Raw genomic sequence first — 15,962 nt, 5'->3', positions numbered from 1 at the left:
GGGCTTGTCCGGGAATCGAACCCGGGGCCTCTCGCACCCAAAGCGAGAATCATGCCACTAGACCAACAAGCCTCACATGCATGCACAAGGGCAAGTTAAAGTAAAATCCACTCCCGAAAGGCAGAGAATGTGCAGACTTGCAACTCTTATTTATTTCCATGGCAACCGTAAACGAGTATGCAGACAAGGCTCCTGACTATAGGCCGGCAGGATGTCACTGCCACGTCGAAACTATTTCAGAACACATTACATACACACGCACACAAAGAACCACACACACACACACACACACACACACACACACACATACACTTGACACTACAGGGACTCGTTTCAGTAAATATGATATCGGGTAGTTTACAATCATCGGAACATAATGTAAATTAAGATTAATTAGCTGAAACCAGGAGTGGTAGAGAAACTACCACCTCCCTTTAAACCAATGTATTTGGCAACTGTATCTGGATATTGTGAGTATTTTGACGTAGTTGCTGTGGTAGTCGCGTTTATTGTCACTTTTGAAGTAGAAATTGGAGCAGTTTAAAGTAAAAATAATAATAATGATAATAGCAACGATAACAATGGAATAAACGAGAGGAAAGAGAAGTGACATAAAGAAAGAGAGAAAATAAAAATGAAAAGAAAAGAGGAAATCGAGTAAAATACATACGGTAAAAATGAATAAGCTGAAAGAAAATTCAATCTTTAGTAACTGAGACTACAATTCAGCATCATGAAAATGTTGAATTTGTTCAACCATCATAACCAAAATTTGGCACATATATACCCTTATCATCCCGTGTGTCCTCATTGCAACAACACTGCAACATACATAAAATGATTATTATCCTCGTGTAGAAAATTGCGAAATACATCATCTCGACCGTTCCGATTAATGACAAATATAAAATGCCACGTCACGCTCTGGCGCAGTGCTCGGCCCTGCTTTGGTAACTTTGACGATTCAACTGAAAGTACAAACATAGAACTAGAAGAATGAAGTATGAAAAGAAATGGAAGGAAATCTACTGATATTTGACTTTGGCCTTGTCCTTTTCTCTATCAAGCGGACCCAGAGAAGAGGAACTTATCCTGTAAACAAAAGACGATTTGGTTCCTTAGGGCCTACTCACCTATACGCTGAAAAGATTAAAAGAGAGAGATAGAGAAAGAGAGAGAGAGAGATAGAGAAAGAGAGATAGAGAGAGAGAGAGAAGGGGGGGGGGAGAGAGAGGGAAGAAAGGAAACAAAGATGATTCTCTTCTTCAAGGAATAAACGTGAAGTAAAGAAGAGAAATTTAAGGGGGAAAGAAAAAAAAAAAAAATCGGTGAGGGCTTGTCCGGGAATTGAACCCGGGGCCTCTCGCACCCAAAGCGAGAATCATGCCACTAGACCAACAAGCCTCTGTTGACACAATGAAGCCAGATTTGTATGTTCATTATTCTGCCAATACTGTGTGGTTGAACAAACTTGCTCTGGGCAACTTTCCAATGCCAGTTTATCATCCTATTAAGTGGTAAATGACATTGATTACGTTGAAATATCTGTAATTTTTGATACTCTGGTTTAGAAATACAGTATTTCGATTTTCTTTTGTTAATGTTACTTGCTAACCAATAACATTTTGTCAGAAACAACAGAAGGATCCTTAAACCATTTAGTATAATTCCTTTGTAATACCTATGCAACACTTACTTATAAGGTATAATCCTCTTAACACATTTTTTATATATATATATATTTTTTAATTATAGTATTAGTTTTGCATGCACCTTCACCTCATTTCTGCAGGGAAGAGGCAGAGCCTTCCAAGGCTCTGAGAAGAGGGCGCCATCTCTTGTTCCCTCTCCTCATCACTTTATTCTCCACCCAACTGTTTGGTATGGTCTTTTCTTCTATTCTGTCATCTTGGCTGCTTCTTTTTCATCATTCTCCCGTACCTCTCTTCTCTTCATCCACACAAGTACACTTTTTTTTTTTTTTTTTGTTTTGCGTTGCTAAATTAGTATAAGGTAAACGCACACTGTGACGCACACTGTGACGCACACTGTGACGCACTGTGGCTCATCGTACAAAATCAGTGAAATAATCCCTGGAAAAATTTAAAAGCCTATGGCTGTAAATTCGATAGGGAAGTAATAGATTTTCGCAGTTTTATTATAGTGTTTGATCTGGGTATTTTTATGTATACTTATATAAAAATACTTATATACAATATGTATACTTATATACAATATGTATACTTATATTGTGTGTGTGTGTGTGTGTTTGGTTGTATATGTATATGATGTATCAGGTATCATGTAGAGATATCATTGTGTGATTAATTTACTTTCGATAAAATCCCTGTAGGGAGTGGTGTTAGCCAATGGGGAAAAAGCACATGAATCGCCAACAACAGTTAGTGGAGCTCGGTTCAGCAGACATTTCAACATTTCAACTCTGTATGCCCATCCAACAGTGTGTTTGGAACTAAGTCATAATTGAGATGTAGACCTGCTAGCACCGCCTCTTTTCAAGTTCAAAGTTATCCTTGGTGCTACTGTTGAGATAGCACTACCACCAGCACTGCTTACTCGCCTGATGTAGTGTTGTTTTGCATACTTTTGCGTATTGAGATTTGTTCTCGACTGGCTAAGCGGTGCCACAGTGCAGTGATAACGGTAATGACAAACCAGCTCGAAGACACAATCATGATGTATTCACGCAAATGCGACATAAAATATTAGATATTGCCGATGAATGGTATATCATCTATCAGTTCATCGTATTAGTAACAGACTTCGTTCGTATGCGAGTCTTGTGCGTGCTTAGGCCTACACTTTGAAAGCTCTCCGGGTTGGCGACAAGATTAAATCGAATCTATCCCGAGTTGTGGTCTGTGCTTGACCTCACTACCAGGCAACAGGAAGAGTGACTGGATGATTTCCACCGACTGACCAAACTGCGATCAATTTGCAGACAGGGTTCGAGAGTTTGATAGTCATCATCCCGTTTTCACGGAATTCGGTATGAGACTGGTCGACGATTTAGGAAATGAAGACTGAGAGAACTGGTCGAACCACAACGGCTTGCTTAAATCGATGATGTCAGGTATCGTAGAAAATTTAATTGTGTGTTCGTGAACTCAGTGAATGACTTCAAAAAAGAACTGCAAAGAAATCTTTTAATTCGCCTGCGCTGCAGTCATAGAATGATAGCTACCGTGATGATATCTATATCAATACCATAATTATAATCGGAATTGCCATGTGAATTCTTGTCTGCCTGACGAAAATTACGAAAACTTTCACCACAAATTTACAAGATTGTCGCAAGGGCGCCCTATGGAATTAGATTTTTTTTCTCGGAAACAATATCTTTATTGACAAGAAACTGAGCGTCATCCGGTATAACTAGTCTGAATCAGTCAATATTAATTGTGACAAATTAATCAGACAATTCCTGCGGATTCATTATGACTTTCGAGAGTTCTTGTGTTTAGCAACAAACTCAAATTTGCGATGTCGACAGACGAAACACACAGTTGGACGAATAGTTCTGATGCTGACGGTAGTAACGCTGACGACGTGACTGATGGTAACTTGGTTCAAGGGGAGCACGGCACGTTGGCCGCAGTGACCGTATACGTAGTTCTCATTGTGCTCGGAGTTGTCGGAAATGGTTCGATCGTAGTCGCCTTCGTCAACATGGAGCCGAAGCTGCGACGCATTGCGGTGAATGTCATCACCATGCATATGTCTGTGGTGAATTTAATCTACGTCTGTATAATAGATCCACTCGCACTAATGAAAAACTTTAGGAACGAGATATGCAGTGAAAAGCAAGAAAGCAAGATAATTCGCATAGCCCTCTATCTGGCGTCGTGGACCTGTTTCACTGTGTCCCTCTACAGCCTCGTAGCCATGTCAGTCAGTCGCTATTTGTTCATCTCAAGACCAAAGTCAAAGACATACGATCGTTATTGCTCTCGACGACCGGTAACTATGATTCTCATTTTGATTTGGATGGTATCGTTATTCTTTAATATGTCAAGGTTGATGCGCAAGGTATTTCCCTATCCTCGCCCTAGTAATGCAAGAGAAAACAACGAAAGTGAGTATAGTCGTCCGTCCAAGGAGTTGATCATGATCTACTCTTGCATTACCTTAATCCCCCCAGTGGTGATTGTTCCCACCATGCACTTCTTGACCTTACGCACGATGCGTTCGAGCTCTCATCGTTTGCGAAAAGCCGTTGAACAAGACGTGCCATTCGAAAATCAAGAAACAGTTTCACCAGGTGAGCTGGTTCCCACCTTTGCAGCAAGTCCCGCTGCGCAAGCTGCGCTCGCCATCGGTGGTGACGATGAAGGCGTGAGAGACACGCATGTAAATCATCCGGGAAATCTGGAAGATTACAGCACTGACAACGATCATCTTTCTACAGTTTCACATGTCCATGATGTTAAAGATCACGGGAAGTGTTCATCAGCACGCGTTAAATGCCAGTCATTGATATTATGTGGTGATTGTAGAAGATATCAGTATGAGAACCCGCAACCGAGTGGACATCGACGACCAGGACGCTTCACTCGTCATTCCAGTCAGGTTCGTCTCATTCGTCTGATGGGGTCTACATATGTTATCCTTCTCATCACGTTGATACCAACCCTGTTCATGACTATGGACCTATTTAATGTCAAAGATTTGCACTTGAATTTCTTTTGGCGGCTGACTTTACTGTATCCGGTTTTTCCGTCAGCGATGCCAATCCTTATTCTAGGGAGTAATCGCAATCTGACGACCTCTCTGAAAACATTTTTTCGACAAAAAATCCGAAAAAGGTGGAGATTGAATCATTGCCGAAATTGATGTCGGTTAGACTAGATCATCTTGTTGTAAATAGTTGTGTAAACATCGAGATATACAACTGTTTGACTTTATTGAAGTAAATAATGAGCATAAATTATGAAGAGGCAAACGAGATATGATAAAGATGATACTAACAATCAATTATCAATTCTCAACACAGACATATAAATTGAAAACTTGCACTTGCTCTTGCATTATGGAAGAACATTGTTGACCGGCATAATAAGCTAGAAAATGCTGATGTCAGTCATTTTAAGCCTAGCTTGAAGAAATTGCAAGCCCATTTATATTTTTATGAACTATTATAGAACTGTATCGAAGGAATACAATATTAGATTGCACTATCACATTCATTTTCTCTTTGGCTTTCAAAACGCTTTGCTGTTTTCCTCATATCGCTAAAACTTTCATTGATATGGTGCCTCAATTTCATGACTTTCATCTCAAGCACCACCGATACAATTGTTACACCTTTCCGGGCAAGCCTTGCGTGTGACTTGTGGGGAACAATTTTTGAAATATCTTGCCCGTCAGTTGCTCGAAGGTGCGCACGCAAATCCTATTTACCCGCAGCTAGTTTAAGGCCCTGTCACACCTTTCCGGACCAGCCTTGCGTGCGACTTGCGAAGAACAATTTTTGCTACTCAGAGGCCCCCACAAATGGCCCGCACATGACAGTACCTAACACGTATCTCGCCCGTAGTTACCCGGAGTTGCACACGCAAGTCCAATTTACCCGCAGCCAAGTTTATGCCTTGTCATACCTTTCCAGGGGGGTGTTTCACAAAGCCGTTCTTAAAGTTAAGAAGGAGTTAAGTGCGACTGGTGATCAGTTCTTGTGCTGCCGAATTATTGAGATTCTGATAAGTACAGCACACAAGAACTGATCACCAGTCGCACTTAAGTCCTTCTTAACTTTAAGAACGGCTTTGTGAAACACCCCCCGGGCAAGCTACGCGGGCTTGTTGCGTGTGGGGATTTTCCAGCACGCAGGACAATTTCTATTGGCAGACAAGGATTTGGGCAAGTTTCGGGAGAAATGCAGAAGTCCCACAGAATGTCATTATCTTGGCCGCAGCCGACTCTCAACTAACCAGCAGAAAGGCAGTAGTGACCCTCAGCATGCACGCAATTTGCTCGTAAAGTCGCTCCACGTCCGCAGAACTGACCAGTTACACGGATATTGGCAGTTTCGACACCGTTCCTTGCCAGTAAAATACCCGTGTTATGCTCATAGAATGACACGCGCCTCCAGCGCATAAGCACATATCCACGAGCAACTTACGTACTTCAAGCGGGTCAACTACCTGTGACTTGCGGCAGCTACGGGCCTCCTACTTGTGTTCTGTGTGGACCTCTGCGGGCAATCCCGCGACTCATCCGGAAAAGTCTTGGTCACGCTCAAAACTTTGCTGCGGGTAAATCGGACTTGCGTGCGCACCTCCGGGCAACTACGGGCGAGACAGGTGCTACGTACTGTCAGGTGCGAGCCAACTGCAGGGAACTCCGGGTAGCAAACATCATTTTGTCCCCGCAAGTCAACCCGCAAGGCTTCCCCAGACACGGTGTGACAATTCAATTCAAAATGATTCTATTTCCATATAAAGTAATTTAAAGTAATATACATAACGCTTACATGGATACATAACATCAAAAGGAACTTTCAATCACGCAATTTTCAACAAAACATGAATACAAGTACATGTATCATAATGATATTAACGCTGGTTTGGATAAATAAACAAGTAAGCAATGCAATCTTAATTCATAACTTTACATGGAAAAGAGGAATCCACAAGAAAAGCACAGCTAGTAAAATTTGTGAATTACTCTAGAAGGTGAGGGCATCTCAAGATCCGTCAAGGACTCCATGTATAAGATTTTGATATCCTGATGTCAGGCGAAATAATCAGAAAAAAAAGAGACTATGACAAGGACAAGAACAAAAGCATGGACCGAATAGACAGAAAATAAACTAAAGATAGGCATGACAAAGAAAGGGAGGGAAACAAAACAAGACAATGTCTACATTCAGTTTTCTGAAAAGTCACCAAGGCATGAAGAAGAAGTTAAAATTCTTGACGAACTTAGCTTAAAACACAAACTCTTGAATGCAATTGTTTAAAAAATACTCATCATTAATTCATTTATTAATTTTTTTTTAATGAAAATAACAAAAAATTCTTTCATCTGTCTGTTTTGTTTGTTTGTTTGTTTTATTTCCGTACTAAAAATCAACATATTTCATACATAAAGGTCCAGTAAAGAAAAGAGTATTATCAAGGCTGTTCCAGAACCTCGGGCCAGTGAAAACGAATGTATTTTGGGCGAGAATTGTTCGTAGTAATGGTAAATGATATTCACTGGAACGTCGAGTAGGATAATTGTGTACAGCATCATTGCGTCGAAAGATTTGATCAAATATTTGTGGTAAACTCTTATTATTATATTTGAACATAAATTGACCCAACTGAAATAAATATAAATCATTTATCTTTAATGATTCATTATCACAAAACAAATTATCAGTATGAGCACAGAGATTTGAATTAGAGATTACTCTTAACGACTTTTTTTTTGGCAATAATAAAATTTTTTCCAAAAGGAATTGATGCGTGTTGCCCCACACTAAAATCCCATAATTCAAATACGGTAAAATAAAACTGGAGTAAAGCATAGTTAATGTAGAAGTTGGTAAGAAATATTTCAGTCTATCAATTATACCTATATTTCGTGAAATTGTTTTACAGAGAACACTGACATGATCGCTCCATGTAAGTTTATTTTTCAACACAAATACCAAGAAATTTTATACTATTGACTTGTTCAAGAGGAGTATTATTATATGTCCCCAGGCAATATTTCTGTTGAATTACTGATCATAAACTTAGATTTAACAATATTAAGGGAAAGTTTATTAGCCTTGATCCAATATGAAACTTCTATCAATTCTGAATTCAGGGTATGAAGAAGAATATGAGGATCAGGGTGGGCGAAAAAAAAGAAGAAGATTGGAATCATCTGCAAAAAGCATAAACGATAATTATTTCGAAGATCTGTGAAAATCATTAATATAAATTATAAAAAGCAGTGGGCCTAATAAACTACCTTGTGGAACACCATAATTTATATCACCCATCTGAGAGTTTATATTGTAGAAAGTTACAAATTGTTTTCTGTTAGATAGGTAGCTCCTGAACCACTCCAAGGCTTTCCCACGAATTTCATAATGATATAATTTGCTGTGTAGTAGTATATATTTCATGATTGATAGTGTCGAAGGCCTTGGAGAAGTCCAGGAAGATACCTACCATATGACAAAACCTACCATATGACAAGGCCTTGAGCATGCTCAAAATTAATCCTGGTGAGTCGCGGGGTTTGACGACAGAGGTATACATGTACATGCAGAACACCAATAGGAGGCCCTTATAGCGGCAGCACCTCGCAGCCAACTCTCACACAATGTACATCGCAGCTGTAACGCAGGTACTTTGTAGTTCCCGTATGTCGCTCGTAATTGAAAAACGGATCGGTTTCGAAGCTCTCACGCAGGTCGCACGGAATACACGCAAGTAGCAGGTAAGTAGCGCGCGTCTAGCAGGTAAGACGCAAGTATACAGAACTCGCGAACATCCTTGTCCGCCCGCAGAAAATACTCCTGCGTGCTTGAGAACCCCTACTGGCAACAAGCCCGAGTAGCTTACCCGGAAAGGTGTGACAGGGCCTTAATGATCACGGTGTATAGCAAAATAATTCGACATTGTCATGTACCTGTTATAATATGTTTGTGACAAATATTTGACGAAGCAGTGAAATGTGTCTGTAGTTCAGTCTTACAGGAGAATGATGTCACAGTTGGTTGTCTGTTATGTAAAGATCTGGAGGGTTTTTTCTCTTTGTTCTTCTTTTCTCTTTTGGAGGTGGGGCTTTATAAGGTGCAGGGAAAATGGGAACAAATGTTTGAAATATGTGATGAATATTTTCATTAAGTAGGTCTACAGTGATTTGGTTATGCAAAGTCTAAAGTCCAAATGTCAATACAGGTCAACATACATTTGGATTGCAGGAACTTTTATCAAAGCCGCAGAGAAAAGGAAAGGGGGGGGGGGGGGGTATTTATTGATACTTCAGAGTGTCGCCGTGAACATGATTATGTGAAGTTTAGTTTAGTGTACTTTTATTTTCCCACTTCCACCAAATCACCCTATTTTGGCAAATCAACAAGAACAAAAAAAAAAAAATTTGATGAGAGTATATACAAAGAATACTAATGAGAACTAATGATTACGTATATATAACATAATTATTATATACACATATAATATATAATGTATTATATTTTAAGGTTCACGTTGATGGCGGAGACTGCTATTTGAGTAGTTTGTTTGTGACAATTAATGGCCTCAGAGCCATATACTTGTAGTCCACTGTATCTTGTAATTCTCTTTGTTGACTGACGGAACACACGCACTTACACACACACATGCACACACACACATGCACACACACATGCACACACACACACACACACACACACACACACAAATAAATAACTTAAACTTCGAGTATATACATCGAACAGCATTCCGCTGAGGAGAATATGGCCCCCTATAGGCCTGTAATTACACATAGACTATGGGAGACCTTTAAAGCAGAAATTTATAGAGAATCTAGAAATATGACAATTTGATATCTACGGAAAGCTAAGAAGTTAGTTAACAAAACTGGATATCTTTTAGACGATGTAACTTTACCCCCAAACTGTTTTTGAGATTGAAAAAACACCCAATTTCCATGACCACGTAGCTCCGTTCGCTACAAGAAACATCGGATTTGAGCGACGTCACCTATGTGTATGAGCTGATTTGCCGTACGGCTAAGAGACCCGCTCTGGCAAAACCCGATTACAGCCCGAAAAAGGTCAAAAAATGACCTACCTCAGGGACCAAATTGACATTTTGGTATCACGTTGTAGGGAAAATTTTCTAGTTTCTGATTGATATCAACAACATTTCGAAATACAACCTACAAAATGTGGATTTTTGAAGAGAAAAGTGGGATGTCAATCTCAAATGTTGGCCAAAATCTTACGTCTAAAGACCAAATCGCCTTCGCTTACGGCGAAAATGACTGTTCTTTTGGCGATCGTGTCTTAGATATTCTGCGTTGAACCCTGACACATTTGGTACCTACAGAAAGCTCTACCTCTGCTTATTCCAAATGTGGTCATGGAATGATGTCATGCTACTCATATCACTTTCATTCATAAATTCGTCTGAAACATGCGTAAGTTTATGCAAATCGTCTCCGAGACGCGTAAACAGCCTTGTTGCTTACCAAGACAAGTGATCGAAATACGTGTTCACGATTGGTCAACTGCGCCGAGGACCCCCTTGTCGTACTTCAGGTAAGCAACCTACGTGTTATACTATGGGGATCGGTGCAGCAGCGGTGCATGCTTGCATGCAACACGTGTATCGTGACTGCTGCCCAGCACGGAAATGTTGCAGTTTCCCGCTTTGTTAGACTGTTTTTTTTTTTTTTTTAGCAAGTTGAGGTAGAAATTAGAATTTAAACCAACACACAAGAGAACAAGAAGTGAGATTACCTCAGGTATACGCAGTTCCCCCACAATGATCGATTTGTTGTGTCAATAATAACAGCAAATTGTGGCTGTACTCGAAGGAACAGCTGATCACGGCAATCGTGAATCTTGAGCTGACGATAGGTTTTGTGCTTTTAAAACTTTGTTTTTCCGTAAATTTATGGGTGTAAAACATGATTCCAATGAACTTTTTCCAGTGCTCAAATTTGGTAGAAATAAAGATTCTTATATTCAAAGCAGAGACAACTTTATTGCATGATTTATGTCAGGAATTAATCAAAATAACATTAAATGATGGAAAACAGTCAATTTATATATTATTTCCTATAAATTTCTTCTTTAATTGCAGTGTATATAGAAAGGGATCTATGAGTAAAAAGAATTTGAGAGAAGAGAAAAGATGTTACAGCGTTTAGTTTGGAGCTTGATTACCTTATTTTGTATATTCTGCCAGTATTTTACTCTTTTTTTTCCTTCTTCATCCTGCTTTGATTGTGAACTATTTGTGACTATTGTACCTATATATTGTAAGTTGAGAAAGTCTTGTATTTACTTTGGGACCTATTCCAAACAAGCCTGAAACGCTTTAATTGGTCCCCCACAATGAATATGTTTATACTATGACTTGAAATGTAATGATTGTTGTTTTTAATGTGGAAATAAATGAAATGAAATGAAATTAATGAATTACTGTATAATCATACATAAAAACTGACTTAGAATTAGTAGACACTATGTTGCAATAGCTGTTGAAATCATTGTGAGAATACTGTATATTGTTTCTATAAAATTTCATTAATATTGATGAATAGCAAGATATTCGTTTAAACAAACAAACAAAAAAACAAAAACATATGGAGAATGTGTATACATTGTCATTCATCTTTCCTTCAGGTTTATGCAGAGCTCGACATAAGCGATGGTCCGGGGAGACTGAAATTGATTTCGGGCCACTAAATTTCTAAAATGTTTTATTTTGGTGGCCCGATCAGGCAGCTAAAATTCGAAATAAATGTTTATATTTTTCCTTATTTCCCGGGCATTTTTTGTTTCTTTTGCCAACAGCATTTCAGATTCAAAGATTTTTAGTAACTCGAACGGACTACCAGAGAAAAAAAAGTTAATGTCCAGCCGTAGTTCAGGGGAAACGTTTGATTTAACATTTAAAGCTTGAAAGCTTTTGAACTGCAATGATACAGTATTATAAGGAATGGTGAGAATCATACAATATAGTACTTTGTTGAACTTATGATCGAGATATCATTTTATTGAATAGGCCTTCTCATTATGTGATAGTATGTAAACCAAATGTACCTGTATACGTTTCACGTATCCTGTAATCATCTTGTATGTGGTATCTTGTCGGTTTGATATGATATTCTACTAGAGTACATATGTACTCAGTATTATAGGTAATTTGAGACAAAATAGTGTACAGCCGTGAATAGCATACTAAAACTTTATTAGAAATTCTTATCAGAGACTCTTGTCCACCTGTCGTCTGTATAGGCCGCTAGTATAATCATGATGAAATATTGTCTAATCTCTCAGGCGCTATTGACATTGATATCCCCTCTAAATTCTTTCTCAGCTGTTTCTTTCGTACTTTCCCCTTATTTTCTCACAGCTTCCTAGCTGTTGATATACGAGTTCCTTATCAACTCTATTTGAAATGACCAGAACATAGCTGCTTTAGTGAATAATGTTTTCCCCCTTTCTTTTCTGATTGCATTTCGTCAGGACTTACTGTGTCTAAGAGTATTGAGACCTTTACCTTTGACCATTACGTCTTTTGGGATTTCCCATCACCATTATTATATGCCACACTTCCTTGGTTTGTTTCATTAATAGTAACCTGTCTCTGTATTCTACTTTTTTTTTTTTGTAAGTAATTGTGTCTTTGTATCTTTTAATGATAAATAAACGGTTACATTGAATTAAACTGACTCATTTCATTTCACGGTGTTTCCACATTCTGACAAATATCTGCCTATATCCTGCAATCTTGGCTTGTGCGCAATCACGACATGTTGAGAATTTAACCATGCAGGAGACAAATCACATTGAATTCAGGATGAAAGTATACATGCATCATGGATTGTAACAAACATGGAAGCACCAGCACTTGTAAGATGTGTGACCAAAATTATGGGTGCTGTTCGTTATTCCGAAGGTTCGTTAATCCGAAACACACAAATTCCCTATACCTATCAGGTTCGTTAATCCGAAAAGGAAAAAGGGTTCGTTAATCCGAACATTAATTTTGTGGCGTTATTCCGAAGGTTCGTTATTCCGGAGATTCGTTAATCGGAAAATGAAATTCGGAGTAACGAACCTTCGGAATAACGAATCTTCCGACTAAAGAGCCTTCGGAATAACGAACCTTCGGAATAACAAGCTGTAACCAAAATTATTAGGCCTAACGCACCATACAAGCGTCGGTGTAGGGAAATATGGGCATTTCAGATGCATGCATAACATGCTTCTATTGTATGTGTGTGTGTGTGTGGGGGGGGGGGGGTAAGCAGCACAAGATCTAAAAGGCTTTTTCACATCAGCCCGATGTTTCGAAATAGCGCGCTATTTTCTGACTTGGGAAATTAACCCGATCACGAAATAGCGCGCTATTTGATAATGTGAATACAAATTAGCGCGCTAATTTTATCGCTCTGATCGAGAATATTTCTCGAGTCCAACTCGGGAAATTTCCGAAATAGCGGGATAATTTGCGAACTAGCGCGCTATTTGATAATGTGAAATCGCCTCACGAAATTAGCGCGATGCATCCCATCATGCCTAGCGTGTGTGATGGCAATCACGCAGGTATTTTTATTTATTTTTTTTTTTTGAAAGCGCGCGCTCTACTGGTATACCCGACACTGTTTGCGCATGCTCAGCTATAGAATTAGCTCGAAAAAATTTCAGGCTAATTCTCTTCGGGCTGATGTGAATAGAAATGAAATAGCGCGCTAATTTGCGATCGCGAAAAATATCTCGAGCTTGGATTTTTATCGGGCTGTTAAAACGCCTAGTGACTTTCCTCTTCATCGGAAAAAATGTTTTTGATATCATTATCTGCATGTGTATGGGTGTGTGAGTTTGTGTGCATAATTTATTGCAAGACTTGTGTGCACACGTTTTTGACGAACCTGTATATAGTCTCTCTTTACGTAATCATTTTGTGTGTAGGCCTACAGACTGTGATTGTTTCTTTGTGAAAATGATTTTGACATTATTGGAAGAAATTCGAACAAAGAATAATAAAAAAAAAAGTGTGTATGTAGGGGTTGTACAGCATCTCGAGGACTGAATATTTCCCTTCCCTATGGTTATTATATACATTATATATAATATTGTACATGAATCAGTGTGCGTGGAAGTGGAAAGTCAAGTGCTCTTTCAGTGTGCTAGAAAAGTGAAAATACGTTGAATTTTTTGTATATTCTTTATATTGTTCTTAATAATGTGATGTCACAAACTATAGTTGTCTTCTCACTCACCGATGGCTGCATGAAAACTTTCTTCTTTTTTAAATGTGAAGGAATTGTCCAATTGCCCTAAAATTCTTACCGATGTGTTTCTTCTAGCATTACTGCATTCACTTAATCCATATGTATATCAAGTTTCACTCTCCTTTAAAGTGTATAGAGGTGGACTGAGCAAAGGGAGAGTGTGGCAGGGGGTATCAACCAATATAATATGATGCACTTAGAAACGTCAGTATTAAGCACTATGTAAGTATTATTTATTTACATATTTATTTATTTATTATTATCATCATTATCATTATCATTTGGAATATCATCATGCCATGCATATTTTTACACTAGGATAACAAAAATTGTAATGTGCAAATGCAAGAAGTAAACAATATAATATAAACTCAATTATCTAGTAGTTGTGTGATTGGCTCATTTACAGATCACTTTACTTGAAAATAGGCCTATGATATGCATATCTAAAGGAAGTTTTGAAAATTTTGTGGGGGGGGGGGGGAGGCAACTGCAAGATATTTACCAAGCATCCATGATTTTATAGGTACTCCAGCTTGACACATGCAGGGGCGGATCCAGGAATTCCGTAAAGAGGGGGCACCTTTACATAATTAAAAGTGTGTTAACAAACCTTAAAATGTGTACTTATGATAAGAAAATGCGAGCTGAACAGTTACTCCCTAGGTCATCTGGTCCCTGTAGATCTAAACATATAAAAGCACCAGTGTGTTAACAAATGAAGAAATGATGTACACCAGTCTACATCTAGTCTTCCTAACTGTGGGTGACATGAGATAATTTGGAGTGTACGAACATGATGAATACATCACCACCCAGAATGAACACGTTTAATTCAGCATTTTATTTCCAATGACAAACACAGGAATGCAACAGGATCCATGCATAGTAATACAAAATGATTACAGCACACATTATTCAATGTGAAAATACTCAGGACAAGACTGTCAGCAGAACAAGCAGGGAAATGGTGTGTATTCATACTACATAATCATTGATGGTACATGTATTTAACATCCTTATGTATGGCAGGGTGGTAAAGTGTTAAGGGGAAAGCCAGTACTGCTTTCAAACCTCTTTAATAAAACTTTGTTCTGTGTGCAAGGTAATCACCATGACAGCACACAATACTAAATGACACAAAATATAAGATCAACATTGGAGCAATAAAAACCTCCTTTGGCACTTTGCAAATTAACTTTCATAAATCACCTACTGTATTACAACAGGATTATGAAGATTAATGATTTATATATTTTCATCATGCCAAAGGTTTCATCAGAATTGGGCCTTTCTTCTCATTTCCCACATCAATGACATCACAGATATATATAAAATCCCTTCTTAACCCATTTAGGATGAGCTGGGTTTGCTAAACATGCATTTCCCACAGACACCTGTCCAGCCATACCTGGTATACAGTGTACATGTATTAGTCTTCAACAGGTTAATGCAAACAAGTCTCCCAACCTGTTACCAGGAATGGTCTCCCACCGTCAGACCTGCACTGGTCCCCTTTACTATAGATTGTATGTAGCTAGGATGAGATGCCAGAATGATCAACCAGCCACTGATGTGGAACTGCAAAGTGATACCCCGCTCATTGCCTGTCCACCATAGCCAGGAATAATGCAATGAGGCATGACCATGAACACTCTCTGCATGGGATTCAGGCTGAATTATGCATATATTAGTGATTACTAGTAAAAAATACATATCATGTAGAATGAGACGGGCTTATTGGCGTGGGTTGATGCATCTCATTACAGGCAATCACTAAATGGACAAATCACATGATGTAAATCACACATGCAGCGCTTATTTTGGAAAAAAAAATCCAACAACAACAACTGACAAGGATATTGAATTTTGTGAAAATGGGAGCAGGATTATTGACAAGTTTCCTGACTATGAAAGAAAGAAACATTTTTTCCCCTTCCTCTCTCCCTTTTCTTGCTTTTCTTGGCAACTGACACACAATTTGGTCT

The 15,962-nt window shown here is 38.7% G+C and overlaps 2 non-coding genes across 2 annotated transcripts; both read right to left on the bottom strand.

Annotated features, from left to right (window-relative positions):
- Positions 1 to 72, bottom strand: Trnap-ugg (transfer RNA proline (anticodon UGG)). The gene has a single exon. It is a non-coding gene; the product is annotated as a tRNA-Pro (tRNA).
- Positions 73 to 1,332: 1,260 nt separating this feature from the next.
- On the bottom strand, positions 1,333 to 1,404 carry Trnap-ugg (transfer RNA proline (anticodon UGG)). The gene has a single exon. It is a non-coding gene; the product is annotated as a tRNA-Pro (tRNA).
- Between the last annotated feature and the right edge of the window lie 14,558 nt (positions 1,405 to 15,962).

The sequence above is a fragment of the Diadema setosum genome, chromosome 2 (assembly GCF_964275005.1).
Source record: "Diadema setosum chromosome 2, eeDiaSeto1, whole genome shotgun sequence".
In the NCBI taxonomy this organism is placed as follows: Eukaryota; Metazoa; Echinodermata; class Echinoidea; order Diadematoida; family Diadematidae; genus Diadema; species Diadema setosum.
Note: the sequence above shows the minus strand (reverse complement) of the source record. Positions and strands in the feature narration are given on the sequence as shown.